Here is a 16,756-nt window from a genome sequence, read left to right on the forward strand (position 1 = left end):
ATTGGCTAAGTGCCGATCTTTGCTACAGATCAATTGTTTTAATTTATAAATATATGAATATACATGCAGACATTTTCATGTTATATTTCTTTTGAAAAAGATTAGTCTCATCAAATTGGTTCTGAAACGATCATTATTAATGTCATGTCCTGCACGGTCGTCATGGCACCCAGCTGGTCCCGCCCCTTGACACCGGCTGAGACAGATTGACTTGATTGCGTGTGGGATACTTGAGCGCTCCATTTGGGACTGCCCGTTGCCAGACCATTGCTTAACTTGAGGAAAGACCTATTCATGCCCGTTTGACCTGAGTATACCTAGTGTGTGATTTTGATTACCTTTAAGCCTGTTTTGTGAGTATTGCCTAGTTTGAATTTTTGATCGCCTTTAGGCCTGTTTTGTTTTGTCTTTGGTCCCTGCGTGTTGGACAACTTTTATTTTCTAAATTAAAGTGACGGATCGTACACGCAAAATGAGTTCACACTTCCTGCCTCCTGGTCCATTCTGTGACGATTGAAGCAAAATAAAATGTTTCACTGTAGAAGTTATTTAGTATTTCTGGAGTTATTTTTTTTGAATTAGTTCTGTAGTTTTTGTAGTATTACTGTAGTTTTATTTTGGTAGTATTTTTGTAGCATTTCCATTGTAGTATTTTTGTTTTGATGGCAGACATTTGGTTGTATATCTGAAGTATTTTTGTAATTTAATAATTTTAATATCCTTGTAGTATTTTTATAGTTTTTTTTGTGGTCGTTTTGATGTACTATTTCCATAGTTGTTATTGTTCAGTATTTCTGTAGAATTTTTGTTGTATATCTGTAGTATTTTTGGTGTATAACAGTGGTTTTATGATTTAAATATTTTTTTAGTATAACTGTAGTGTTATATTTAGGGATTTTTATTGCATTTCCATAGTACTATTTTCTGTAGTACTTTTGTGTTTCATCTCATCTTATCAGCTGCACCCCTTATCCTCAGTAGGGTCGCGGGGGGTGCTGGAGCACATTCCAGCAATCATCGGGCAGTGGGCAGGGGACACCCTAAACTGGTTGCCAGCCAATCGCAGGGCACACAGGGACAGACAACTCGCTCGCTCATTCACACCTAGGGACAATTTGGACCAGCCAATCCACCTGAAATGCATGTCTTTGGAATGTGGGAGGAAACCACAGTGCCCGGAGGAAACCCACACAAGTACGGGGAGAACATACAAACTCTCATATATATATATATATATATATATATATATATATATATATATATATATATATATATATATATATATATATATATATATATATATATATATATATATATATATATACATATATATATAAATAATATTTATATAATTATATATTTAAATAATATTTAGATTTATATATAAATATATATATATATATATATATATATATATATATATATATATATATATATATATATATATATATATATATATATATATATATATATATATATATAATTCAGATTCAGATCTACTTTATTGTCATTCTAGTACACGTGTATACAGAACGAAATGTCGATACATCTGACCTGCACAGTTTCCTTGAATGTACAGATATGAATATGAATAAAATGTTGTATTGAGTTGGAGTATTGAGTACTAATAATATACTAAATAATTATGGCTATGTATAGTATTTTACAGTAGTGCAAAGAGTACAAGAGGAGCAGCTAACCAGATGTGCAAAATGGGCAGTCAGGTAAACAAGTCAGGTAAACAGTAACAATAACACTGTAGTACAATAGTGCAGAGGAGAACAGATGTGCAAGGAGTGGCTAGCTATAAAGAACTGCCAGTAGTGCAAAAAAGTCAGACAAAACCAACAGATGTACAGATTAGCAGCAGTTTAGATTTACTATGTGTTTGATTGACCATTTAACAGTCTAATGGCCAGAGGGACAAGACTATTGTGGAACCTGGTGGTCTTGCACCGCACACTGCAGTACCTCTTCCCAGAGGCTAGCAGAGTGAACAGTCCATGTTTGGGGTGAGAGGGGTCCCTGATAATGTTCTTGGCTTGGGATAGGCAGCGCTTCTGGCCAATGTCCTCAATGGTGGGGAGAGAAATCCCGATGATTTTCTCTGCTGTCCTCATCACCCTCCTCACACTACCCCAGTCGGAAGCGCTGCAGCCTCCACACCACACAGAGATACAGCTGGTCAGGATACTCTCTATGGTGCCCCTGTAGAACGTGATGAGGGAGGGTGGGGGCAGGTGGGCTCTCCTCATCCTCCGCAGGAAGTACAGGCGCTGCTGTGCCCTCTTCACCAGTGATGCAGTGTTCACGGACCAGGTGAGTTTGTTTGTGATGTGCACCCCTAGGAACTTGATGCTGCTGACAACCTTCACAGCCTTGTTGTTGATGAGAAGTGGGGCATGGTTGGGCTGTTTTTTCCTGAAGTCGATAATGATCTCTTTATCTTTGTCAACATTCAGGACCAGGCTGTTGTCCCTGCACCAGCCCACCAACTGCTCCACCTCCTCTCTGTAGGCCAGGTCGTTGACGTCCCTGATGAGGCCCACCACTGTTGTGTCGTCCGCAAACTTCACGATGTGGTTTGTGGCTGACCTAGGGACGCAGTCGTGTGTCATCAGGGTGAACAGCAAGGGGCTCAGGACACAGCCTTGGGGGGAGCCCGTGCTGAGGGTGATGACATCGGAGATGTTCTGACCAATCCGCACTGACTGGGGTCTGTCAGTGAGGAAGTCCAGCAGCCAGTTCCGCAGGGGGGTGTTTAAACCCAGGAGTCTCATTTTGTCTACCTGGTGTTGTGGGATGATGGTGTTGAATGCTGAACTGAAGTCCACGAACAGCATCCGCACATGGGTGTTCTTCTCCTCTAGGTGTGTCAGGCTCAGGTGAAGCGCAGAGGAGATGGCATCCCCGGTGGAGCGGTTTGTCCGGTAGGCAAACTGAAAGGGGTCGAGTATTTTATATATATATATACATATATATATATATATATATATATATATATATATATATATATATATATATATATATATATATATATATATATATATATCCATATATATAAAATGTATATAGTGTGTGTGTGTATATACGTTAAGTGCTCTTAGAGGATCCTTTAGTGGTCGCAAGGCTCGCTTATGCCTTGACGCTATCCGCAGTCATGGCCTAAGCGAAATCAATTTCATTTGACAAATGAAAGACGATCCTGCAAGGAAACTTTTAAAAAAAGAAATAAAAAGATGAACTTTTTCGCTCGCCTCAATGAATAATTGACGGTGTCGCCGCTGAATAATTAATCAAACATTTGAATAATTGTTGTATCTCTCGTCTCGACACTCATTTGCATATTGCCATGCTCTTAATACGAGTGCACAGCCTCTCAGGACACAAAGACACAGTGGAAAGAACAAATGTACATTGGCTGGAACCTTGTCCCACATTTCCATTCCACAGTCATGAAAAATTAAAAAAAAATAAACGAGGAAAGGAACGCGCTCTGGTTGTGTGCTGCGTTGTTCTTAATATCCCCCTAGGGAAGACTTGGGTCCAAGACATTTGTGAAACATGGCGGATCACAGACCTCAACCAAGGCTGAAGAATTCCTGCGTCCATTGCGGGACAACGCCTGCAAGACAAACAAGGTGTGTCCATCAAGGCGTAATGCATGTTCTCTCTGTGTGTGTAAATACTGCAATCATAAAGAAAAAGAAAAAAAAAATCATCAAAATGTTAGAATAATGGCAAAGCCATTGGAAGAACAATGCAATCAATCGCTAAGTGCTTTCGTAGAAGTGACACAATGGAAGACATATAAAGTTGGATTTTGCAAAGAATATGTTTTCGCTTGGTGGAAAATAAAATAAGCATTGTGTATATTTTAGTTCATCTAACATACGTCGCTGAAACTCGCCCCTTGTTGTAGTATGGGCTTAATGTTCGCTGTTAAGTTTGGAAGAGCAAAGTAGAATGAATGCGAGTGTGTTCTTGACTCCAGCCACCTCTTACTAGGGGGGTATGGCTTCGGTTGAAGGACGGACGGATGGACAGACGGACAGAAAGACAGGCAGACATATAGTCAAGAACAAAACCAACATTATTTTTTTCCGCAAATCTGGTAATAAAACTTAAGGAAATTAGCCCTCCTCCCCAAAAAAATAAGGGCATACCAATATGGCTCCACTCCAAATGAGACACACATACGTTCCGATGCTGAAAATAAAGGTTGTGGATCAATTGAAGATTTTGTGCCTCAAAAAAACATCTTTGCCAGCAAACTCGAGTATCACCATGTTTAGAAATATTTACACTGATTTAGCTGTTATTGCCTTGAGAAAAACTGTTTAGAATAAGAATTAGAAGTGTCTCTATTGTTAACATTGTAAAACATTGTATGCAACAAGATTAGACTGGCAATGTAAAAAAAAAAAAAAAATTAAAGAGAAAAATATATGAGACTATTCAATAATATTTAGCAGCAGTAATATATATATATATATATATATATATATATATATATATATATATATATATATATATATATATATATATAGAGTGCATTCGGAAAGTATTCACAGCGCTTCACTTTTTCCACATTTTGTTATGTTACAGCCTCATTCCAAATTGTATTAATTTAATCTCTTATCGCAAAATTCTACACAAAATACTCCTTTATGACAATGTGTAAAAGTTTTTTTTTTACTTTTTTTGAATTTATAAAAAATAGAAAACTAAGAAATCACATTTACATCAGTATTCACAGCCTTTGCTTAATACTTTGTTGATCCACCTTTGGCAGCAAATACAGCCTCAAGTCTTTTTGAATATGATCCCACAAGTTTAGCACACCTATCTTTAGGCAGTTTTGCCCATTCTTCCTTGCAATAAGTCTCAAGCTTAATCAGGTTGGATGGGAGACGTTTGTGCACAGCCATTTTCAGATCTCTCCAGAGATGTTCGATCGGATTCAAGTCTGGACTCTGGCTGGTCCACTCCAGGACACCCACTGAGTGGTTCTGAAGCCAATCTTTTGACATCTTAGCTGTGTGCTTTGGGTCGTTGTCCTGCTGAAAAATTAACCTTCGCCCCAGCCTGAGGTTAATAGCGCTCTGGGGCAGGTTTTCATCCAGGATATCCCTATATATTGCTGCATTCATTTTTCCTTCTATCCTGACTAGTCTGCCAGTTCCTGCTGCTGAAAAACATCCCCACAGCATGATGCTGCCACCACCATGATTCACTGTAGGGATGGTATTGGCCTGGTGATGAGCGGTGCCAGGTTTCCTCCAAACATGGCACCTGGCATTCACACCAAAGAGTTCAATCTTTGTCTCATCAGACCAGATAATTTTGTTTCTCATGGTCTGAGAGTCATTCAGGTGCTTTTTGGCAAATTCCAGACGGGCTTTCATGTTCCTTTTACTAAGGAGTGGCTTTTGTCTGGCCACTCTACCATACAGGCCTGATTGGTGGATTGCTGCAGATATGGTTGTCCTTCTGGAAGGCTCTCCTCTCTCCACAGAGGAACGCTGGAGCTCTGCCAGAGTGACCATCGGGTTCTTGGTCACCTCCCTGACTAAGGCCCTTCTTCCCCGATCGCTCAGTTTAGAAGGCCGGCCAGCTCTAGGAAGAGTCCTGGTGGTTCCAAATGTCTTCCATTTACGAATAATGAAGGCAACTGTGCTCATTGGGACCTTCAAAGCAGCAGAATTTTTTCTGTATCCTTCCCCAGATTTGTGCCTCAAGACAATCCTGTCTCACAGGTCTACAGACAGTTCTTTTGACTTCATGCTTGGTGTTTGTGCTCTGACATGTACACTCAACTGTGGGACCTTATAAAGACAGGTGCTTGCCTTTCCAAATCATGTCCAATCAACTGAATTTACTGCAGGTGGACTCCAATTAAGCTGTAGAAAGATCTCAAGGATGATCAGTGGAAAATAGATGCACCTGAGCTCAATTTTGAGCTTCATGGCAAAAGCTGTGAATACTTATGTAATTTGTGATTTCTTAATTTTCTATTTTTAATAAATTCAAAACAAGTAAAAAAATAATCTTTTTTCACATCGTCATAATGGAGTATTTTGTGTAGAATTTTGAGATAAGAGATTAAATTAATACAATTTGGAATGAGGCTGTAACATAACAAAATGTGGAAAAAGTGAAGCGCTGTGAATATTTTCCGGATGCACTGTATATATCCAGTGTTCATTTTACCTCTGAAAAGTGATGGGTCCCGGGGATTCGCATGCTCAAAAATCTATGGGTCCCAACAGAAATCTATGGGTCCCCAAAATTTAGTGTTATCGAGGTTGAAATAGTAAATCGGCGACAAATATATAAATAAATATATAAATCTATATATTCAGTCAGTTTTAATCATCATACTTAATCAGTAATTCAAAGCAGTTATCACTTCAGATTTTTCAGTTCACAAAAATATTGTACATTATACAAAATAACATTGCTGAAATATTAGTCTGTATATTCATGCAGTTTTGATCACTTCAGATTTTTCCTTTCATATATTCTTCGTGGTTTGCTGTCTCGCCACAGTTGTAATGCCTTCTCAAGGTCCAATTGCAGTAACCGAATTTCCATTGCTAATTTGTGGGTTTCATTGTCGTTGTGCCGATCCAATGTGCTTTTCTGAAAGTTCGTATTGCAAAATGATTTATGCAATCCAGTTTTTTTGTCACGCTGGGTGCACGCATCACAGAACATGTAGGCTCCATTATCATCCTCCTCATACCGCAACCAGCAATATAATCGAGTCCATTTTGGCAGAAAAGTCCTTTTCTTGCTCGGAGTATTCTTTTGTTTATTATCTTTCGTCGAATAGTTCGCTTCAAAACACGTGTTTTCCTTGCCTTCGCGGTCTTCTGAAGAATTTCTCCGCCGTTTTTTCGTGCCGGAATTATTGCCGTTGTTACCACTTTCTGTATTATGTTTCGACTTATTACTGACATTGAATAAATCACCAATTTTTTGTTGATTTGCACCTGATACCAACTGTTTTTTCGGAGGCACACTTCTCTTTCACTCAACAACCACCAAAACAATGACGTCATCTCGGAGCAACGAGATCTATATATATATATATATATATATATATATATATTTATATATATATTTTAATATGAGTGTTGTTTTTTGTTGTTTGTTGAGCAGAGGAAATAGTTTTAGGGGCACTGCTGCAGCAGCACATTTAGCACAGGACCTTTTCAAGAGAGATTGCAATACTGCCTATCAGTAATCTGAATCAGTCCTCCAAAGCTTAGCACTTGGTGTTCCTAATTGCCAATATGCAGTACAGACTAATGATACAACATTTTTGGTCATACATACTTTAATTCATATGTTTGCGTGTTTTTCAGAGTTTTTTTTAGTCAACTTTGGTTCAAAGTTGAATTGTAAATACCGTATTTTCCGCACTATATGGCGCACCATGTTATAAGGCGCACCTTCAATGAATGATATATTTTAAAACTTATGCCATACATAAGACGCACCCCATTATAAGGCGCTATAAGTGCATGCTGGTTTAAGATCAGGTAATTGTGCAATTTTGTAATTGTAATCCTGTGCAGTCCTTCGAGACATTTTTGGGATTAAGGGCTATTTACGGTAAATAAATGTGACGACTTGACTACAGTAGAGAATGTAGTTACTTTATGCAACCTCTAGATGTTGCCACGCTCAAGGGAATGTCAACAAAATATTCAAAAAGGTCAAACTTTATTAACAAACAAGCTTTCCACAACTCCATTCACTCCCAAAATAAATAAACAGCCGTTTTATTATTTTCTCTGAGGTAAAGCATTTTCGTGACACATCTTTGACATCTTTGAACAACATCGACATATCATTTTATTTTTTGTCCATTTAGTCAACACGCAAAGAAAAAACGTCTGATACTGTTATTTTAAATGAAACGTCAGTGCAATCGCAATAAAGTGACACTCGTAATGTGCAAAAACAACGAGTGCAAAGCAATAACATAATAACTGTAAAATGTAAAACGTAAACACACAAAAGAAAAACAAAGATCACTCTATAAGCTCCTCATCGACGAATCCCTCGAATTCTTCTTCTGCTGTGTTCGAATTGACCATATCTCAGTGAATGGGCCATCCAACACGTCCGGTGTTTTTGTGCCAGCGCTGTTGCCTTCATACGTATAGTTATCGTACTGACACTTCTGCTTGCTGCTCTTTGTTGAACAACCCACTGTTCAAGTGTCTCCTCTAACTCTGGCCATCTTGCTTTATTGCCACGGAAACTTTGTTGAGTTTTCCTTACTTGGCGGAGCTTATCTTCATCCTTTCTCCACTTCCGTACCATCGATTCATTTAAGTTTAACTCTCTCGCTGCCGCTCTATTGCCGTGTTGTGCTGCGTGACTGATCGCTTTGAGTTTAAACTCGGCGTTGTACGCGTGTCTCTTAACAGGAGCCATTTTCTTATACAAATGCACGTATGAAAGAGAATCTCGCTCTCTCTCTCTCTCTCTCTCTCTCTCTCTCTCAAACGTGACATTCTGAATAATTCTGCGTTTGTTTAAGGTAAATTGTGCTTTACATCTTCACCAGTCATAACCCTGGATTCAGACAAATACTGTATTTGTTGAATATGAATTAAGCAGTTTAATGGGGTAGCCATTTTGCCACTTAGTAAACAAATACAACACGAGCCCCGGCAACTACCAATCGTTTAATATTTCCCAGTATGCACAGCGCGAAAAATGGAGTCGGCGGCTGTTTCTCGTAGTTGCGAGACCTTGCGAATTTAATATTGAGCCATATATAAGGCGCACTGTGTTATAAGGCGCATGGTCAGCTTTTGAAAAAAAACAAGACTTTTAGGTGCGCCTTATAGTGCGGAAAATACGGTAGTTTAAATATCTTGTATTGAAAGGTTTTATTATAACACTGAAGAGTTTTTTTTTCCAATTTCCATTTTTTTTTTTTTTCTAAACATGGTGATATTCTGTGTTACTTGAGTATGAAAAAGTTGAAGTTAGTTAGTAACAGTATAATATATTTTTCATTTATTCATTTCATTCACGTTATATTATTACTGTTAATAATAATAATAATAATAATATAATATTATTATTATTATTATTGCATGTTTTTCAGATGTTCTGTTCTGTTATGTATGTCAACATTGGTTAGAAGTTGAATTGTAAATAGTTAAACATTATTGTAGTTTAAAGTTTTTTATAGCACTGAATAATTCATATTTCTTGATATTAATTTTAGTCAATGCGGGGGCCACATCATGACTGTGAACCCACCAAAAATTCACTAAACTCCATTGGAAACACTGATCTCCTTTGCAGGTATCCAATATTAAAAACATAATCAACTTACCACGCATTTAGTTTTGGTGATAGAACGTTTTGAGGTCTAAATGAACATTGAAAAGTAAGCCCACAAAATTATAAAGTTGCCGCTAATGGTATTATTTCAATAGTTTACACAACTGCTCTAAATTGTAAAAAAAAAAAAAACAGCCATGACAAATGAGAAAGGAAGCATATTCAATGTCATTATGTAAATCTTTGCAGGGAGCATCGTATAGATCAACATTTTTATATTTTTTCTACCGTAGAAAAGCAAAGGTTACTAGGCAACAGGGTGCAAAGGAGTATGCAAGCTTACAAACTATGAAAAAAAAATGCAAACAAACTAAAAAATCAACTTTCAGCCACTCTGACCTCTCTTAGATACTTTATATGATTATCGTTTTTTTCATATTTTTCAGCATTGCTTGACTCTGGTGTATAAGTTGAGAAAGAACCACAGTAAGCTGGAGGGCTGTTTGTTCCATCTTTGACGCCTTTCCCAAAGTGTGTCAGGCGCTTGCTTTCAGGAAAGGCACGAGTGTCTTTTGATGGGCGTTTCGGGAGATTGTTGGCCACAATTGACTGCCACAATTAGGGTGCCATCAGCATCCTGAGTGGCGCTCTTAAAGCTCATTTACATGTCACTTTGTTCTAAAAAGGGGACAAATATGTCCCCGTCCGTCCCTGTAAACTGTCATTTGTACATGGCTCAGGGGAACCTGGTGGACGAGAGGCGGAAGCCATTTCCATGTGAAAGCAGGCAATCACCGGGGCACTGCTGGGCCTATTGTTGGCGGCGAAGGTGGGAGGTGGGGTCCATGATGGGTGGGGGGAGTCAATTTACAGGCAGAGGAGTTAACCTTCTGGCGAGGTGCGTTTCGCAGCCATTAGCCTCGTATGTCTGTCCGCTGTTTGCCTATTTTCTGCCCTTTTGTCAAACATCTTATTAAGCCCCTCAAATTTTCTGCGCTACAAATCGTATGTGAATCGGCAAACCATTCATAGGAGCAGGAAAGGAGAGGATGGTATTTATTGAACCACTAACTCAAGATAGAGTAGACCCCAGGAAACGGCATGCATCATTTCTGAGGTGTGGATTAATAGTCATAATAATAAGCACAATAATTAATAATAATATTAATAATACTAATCGTAATAATCAATTTTTCTTTAATGTTCCTTTCAGGGCACCAAAGGTCGCTGTACACAGAATATCAAACAACTTGGAATAGAATAAGCAAATAATAAAAACAAACAAGAGTTGGGGGTTTAGGGGATTTGAATGATCGCAATCACCAGTGTGTATTTGTGCTCTCTATCTGTCAATCTACAGTGAATTCACTATTTGTGATATAGGTGTATATGATAAATGATGTAAAAATATGTCTGTTAAGAAAAAAATAACAATTTATTTACCTTTATTGTGACACAACAGTGGTTAGCGCGTGTGCGGCAGTTCTAAGGTCTTAGGAACCTCCTTTGTGGGTTCAAATCCAGCTACCGGACTTCCAGTGTGGAGTTTGTATGTTCTCCCCGTGCTTGCGTGGGTTTCCTCCGGGTACTCCGGTTTCCTCCCACGTTCCAAAGACATGCATTTCAGATGGATTGGCCGGTCCAAATTGTCCCGAGGTGTGAATGAGCGAGCGAGTTGTCTGTCCCTGTGTGCCCTGCGATTGGCTGGCAACCAGTTCAGGGTGTCCCCTGCCCACTGCCCGATGATTGCTGGGATGGGCTCCAGCACCCCCGTGACCCTACTGAGGATAAGCTCGTGCAGCTAATGAGATGAGATGAGATATTTTTTAGACTATAAGCGCACCTAAAATACAAAAAAAGCCCAAAAATTGCCAGAAATGTGCAAGTGGAAATGCGTGATTTCGTCATACGCAAAGACCAAAGGACCAAAGAGGTCTCAGGTTCAATTCCCGGCGCCTTCGAGTTAAATGTCAAAGTGTCCCTGGAGGAAAAACTGAACCACTAATGCCTCCAATAGAAAGGTAGGCGCCTTGCATGGCTGACTATCACACCGCTATCGGTGTGTAAGTGTGTGTGTGAATGGGTAATGTATCAAAAGCAATGTAAATCGCTTTGGGTCATCGGTGACTGGTAAAGCGCTAAATAAATGCAGTAAGTTTACCATGTATGCATGGAAAATTGCAATGTTTGAAGTTTTCCCCCTCGGATGGGTCTGGCCTTGATGCGGCGAGGGGGCTTGCGTGTTCTAGTGACCCTGGAGAGCGATACCGTCGGGAGCTTGCTCCTGGTAGGGTCACCCATGGCGGGCCGGTCTCCGGGGTAGGTTCCAGACAAACAAAGACCCCAGCGTGTCGGTACGCTGTGAGGTGGCAGCCCCACCAACCGACTATCCTGCGGAGGGCTAACAACTCACCCAGGAGAAACACACTTTGTTACGAAACTGACCAGAGAAAGAAGCCGGACTGACCAACACGGTAACGGACCCCAGCCTGCCCCCGACCAACGAGTACGGATCGATCTTCGTCATAAGACCCGTGTCGCCACCTGGAATGTCCAGACACTCCTTCGCCCCGGAGCTGCCACCCTGCTGTCCCGAGAGCTCTGTCGCTATAACATCACCATGGCAGGGCTCTGTGAAGTACGATGGCAAGGCAATGGTGAAACAACAGCTGGCAACCATTGCTACATCTGGAGTGGCCCCGAGAGTCGGACCGGCCTTTACGGTGTGGCTCTTGCCATTCCAAAAGCCCTCCGGAGGTCCCTCATCAGCTGGACACCAATAAGCGACAGACTACTGTCTGCTCGATTCCTCCACCATCACGGCAAGATGACAGTGATCGTCGCCTACGCCCCCACCGATGTCGCTGATGAGGATGCGAAGGACACGTTCTTTGACCAACTCCACCAGGCTGTCAACCAAGCCCCACCACACGACGTCACCATCATCCTCACTGATGCCAACGCCACTCTATCCAGCAATGATCGGTCCCCCGGCTCACCTGTCGGCACCACCTTCGTTGACAGCACAACAAACGACAATGGCAACCGCCTCCTCCTCCTCTGCCACCAAAACAACCTTTGTGTTGCTGACACCTGGTTTCCCCGGAAATGCATCCATCACTGGACGTGGTACAGCCCAGATGGCAGAACCAGGAAGGCATTGGACCACATCCTGATATCACGACGCTGGAAGTTGTTTGTAACCAACTGCCGGGTGTTCAGAGGAGCACAGCTTGGCAACACAGACCATCGTCTGCTGGTGGCCCAGCTCAAGCTAAAGCTCCGAGCCAACCAGCACAAGACTCTGCCTCGCCTCGACTCCTCCCGACTCAGCGACCCCAACATTGCCAGAGACTTCAGTTGCTCCATCCGCCGCTCTCTTGATACCCTGGCTCCTGACAAGCTGACAGACTGGGCGGCCTTCAAGGAAAGTGTCCTCCAGTCTGCTCACAATGTCCTCGGACGCCCGCGATCCTCCCCGAGAAAGCCCTGGATATCAGAGAGGACACTAAACATCATAGACCAGCGGCGTGAGGCCCGACTCCGAGGCGACCTCACAGAGTATCGGAGACTGAATCGCCTGCGCAATGTGGCCATTGCTGAAGATAGGGAGAGGTTTTGGCAGGCAGAAGCCCAACAGCTTGAGTCCGCGGCCAACAACAACAACATGAGCCGCGTAATCAGTCTACTACGCCAAGCCCGTAGCGGCCCACACATAAAGACAGCCCTGGTAAAGGACTCAGACGGCAACCTCATCATGACAGAAGCCAACTGCCTCGAGCGCTGGAAGGAGCACTTTAGCCTCCTCTTGCAGCACAGCACCATCCCGGCTGATCCCACCCTCCTAGGGGCTGCGAGCACAGCACCTCCTAACGACACCTGCTGCACAGACCCTGTAACACCCGAGGAAGTGAGAGCTGCTCTGAAGAAGCTGAACACCAAGAAAGTCCCCGGCATCTGTGCCATTACCGGCGAGATGCTCAAGGCCGGCGGTGATGGCATGGTGGAGTGGCTAACCCGCCTATTCAACCAGGTGTGGGAATCGGAGCAGCTGCCCACCGACTGGACCAGAGGAGTCATCTTGCCCTTCTGGAAATGCAAGGGCGACAGGCTTGTCTGTGGAAACCACAGAGGCATAACCTTACTCTCCATCCCGGGCAAGGTCTTTACCAGGATCTTGCTCAGCCGTGCCCTTCCAGCAATCAGAAGCTGCCACCGTCCCCAGCAGGCTGGCTTTATGCCCAACCGCTCCACAACGGACCACATCTCTGCCGTCCGTTTGCTGATAGAAAAGACCCGTGAATTCCGTAAAGATCGCCATCTATATATCGGATTCATTGATCTGAAGGCCGCCTTTGACACTGTCTGCCACTCTTCACTGTGGAACATCCTCCAAGCTCTCAGAGCACCACCCAAGATCATAGCCCTGTTCAAGCTGCTCTACAGCAACGCAGAGAGCTGTGTCCGTATCAACGGCATTGACTCCGACTGGTTTGCTATCTCCAGCGGCGTTCGCCAAGGCTGCGTGGCTGCTCCCGACCTTTTTAATTGCATCATCGACCATCTGATGTTCAGGGTTAGTGAGCGCATCCCCGGAGTGTCTTTCGGCAACTACCACCTGACTGACCTGGAGTATGCTGACGACACCATCATTCTCAGCACTTCCTACAGCCAGCTGAGAGACGCTCTGGGCATTTACAGCGAAGAGGCAGCGCGGCTTGGCCTGCAAGTGAGTTGGACGAAAACCAAGTTCATGTATGTCGGTGATGGACCAGATCCACCTCCCATCCAAATTGGTAGCGACATTGTAGAGCCTGTCAAGAGCTTTGTATATCTGGGGTCCATGGTGACAGACAATGGGGACCTAAAACCAGAGATTCTCCGCAGAAGAGCCCTGGCAGCATCTGCTCTGCAGTCTCTCTGGAAACCACTCTGGCGGCACCAGACCATCGCACGCAAGACAAAGCTCCGCATTTACAACCTCGCCGTACTCCCTATCCTGCTTTATGGCTCAGAAACATGGCCCCTGAACGACACCCTGGCCACAAGAATCGATGGTTTTGATAGCAGGGCTCTCAGAACCATCGAGAACATCAGGTGGCCCCAGCGAGTCTCCAATAAAGAGCTCAGAGCCCGCACGTGCCAGCCCCAAGCATCTTCCTTGGTCGCACAACCCCGCACTCGATGGCTCGACGTCGTTGCGGGCGACCTCCAACAACACGGAGTTGCCGTAGAGGATGCAGAACAGCTGGCACAAGACCGCCAGCATTGGAAAAACCTGGTTCATCTGGTCGGCTCAACGCACAGGGACGGGACCCCCCGACCTTCGCTGGAGCAATAAGTAAGTAAGTAAGTAAGAAGTTTTGTGCCGGCCAAACATGTTGTTGTTACATACATTTTTGTGCGCGTTTACGTACGTTTTTGTGCCTGTTTACGTACATTTTTTTGCATGTTCATGCTGATTGTTATTTTATTATGTTGTTTACTTTTTTATCTTTGTTGCACTTCAAGTGTAGAATAAATCTGTTACTGGTGAGGTGCAATAAATATTATAAGGTTCTGTAACACAACTACCTGTCGATTCTTCTGTCAATTCAACTGACTCAAATACTGCTCAGACGATTTCAAATTTTTGACATTCTATAACTTTTTTCAAAGTAACGGAAAGACTTGCTTTCCCTGGTAAGTAGTTACTTTTACGATATGGTAATTCAGTTACCAAAACCAACTCACTCCTTTTTCCCAAAAGTTGTGAGTAACTGTAAGGAATGACTTTTTTAAAATGACATGCTCAACACTGCTGACCAAGCACTGTGCCTAACTGGTTTAAAAAAAAGGCAACTTGCATCATTAAGTTTGCAAATTTCAGCATAACATGTAAGATAATTCCCTTGTGAATCTATTCGCACATTTCAGTAGTTTCAATGGCAGCATTTTAACCAAAGTAATGATCGTAAAATAATGGCGGCAGCCAGACAGTCCAAGTTCCTCTTGTTGTGAATGGCAGGTGTCATGTGTGTGTGGTGTCCAGAGAGTGTAAACCCCCCATCCCTTGTCCATCCACTCCACACAAATATGCGCGCACGCCGGCTGTCCTTTTAAAGTGAGTGTATGTGTGGAAACAGCAGGTTGATGGGATAATGACCATCATCTGTTGCAGTGTCATTTGCGCAGCACCGTAACTTGCTTTTGCACACACATACTTATTTTTTGTTTGCATGTTTACACGTAAATCTGAAGATAAAAAGACAATTTGTGAGTGTGTAAAGGAGGTATTACATCAGTGTATACATGGGTTATTGTGCTTTTCATAATCGTTCAAAATAAATTCCCTCCTGTGACGCGAATGACCTAATCCAGATTTGGTGCTCATCATTTCCATTGGGCAGCAAACATACAACAAATATAATCTCGATAAATCTTAATCTGGATAATTCCGCCCAAAACATGGACGTTTTATTGACGTTATTTATATATATTTTTTACAAATTTAAAGCCGGTCCTCTGACATTTTTTGTCAGAGGCAGATATCAAGGTTACTTTTAATTAATTTGTGTAGCATGAGACAGCCTGGATTAGCATGTGGACAGGTGGGCAGATTTAAGCCGCCCCACTTGGACACATGTTGGGACTACAAGCGAGCCATCATCCTGAACAAAGAGGCTTTTTTGTCCATGGATACACTCCAAGTGTGCATGTGCTGGTGTGCGGATGCATGTGTGTGTGTTGGTTCTATTAACATATTTTGTGATGATATTTCATCAGCTAGTCATATTTGTTTTATCATCCCTTGTCCAAATTCATCTGGAACATTTAAGGGTTGCTGGGGAAATTTTACACCATTTCTGTTTTTTGGACTTCACCTGGCCCACAAAGACATAAAACACACACACACACACACACACACACACACACACACACACACACACACACACACACACACACACACACACACACACACATGCTTTTTACAGCTCTTCTTTTGTGTTTACTTAATTTTCATCGTGCTTTATTTCCTTTTTTAACATAAAACAAACAAACAAAAACAAAGGGGAAAGAATGGGAAAAATATATAAATGAAAAAAACAAACAAACAAAAAAGACAACATTGTGGTGTTGGGGAGTAAAGCCTAGTCTCAATAGTTAATTAGTGGTGTCCTTATTTTTTCTGTAATCCATTCATGTTTTCCCATTTGTCCATAAATTGGGTTTCCTGTATTCTTATTCAAAATAAGGTCCTCTCCAATACAAATAATTCCTGCACAGTGCACACCGACTGCTCAATGCTGAGGGGGCTCTTGTTTGTTTCACAATCTTGTTATTCCTTTTTTTGCTAGCTGTTTACGTTTTTTACCAGGTATTTATATCAACTAAAGTTTCCTAAACTTGTAAAAATGTGTAAAATAAATGTTAGATTTCGACTCCGGGTGCTACTACA

This window comes from Urocampus carinirostris, chromosome 3, assembly GCF_059441175.1.
Source record: "Urocampus carinirostris isolate Australia breed hairy pipefish chromosome 3, RoL_Ucar_1.0, whole genome shotgun sequence".
Classification (NCBI taxonomy): Eukaryota; Metazoa; Chordata; class Actinopteri; order Syngnathiformes; family Syngnathidae; genus Urocampus; species Urocampus carinirostris.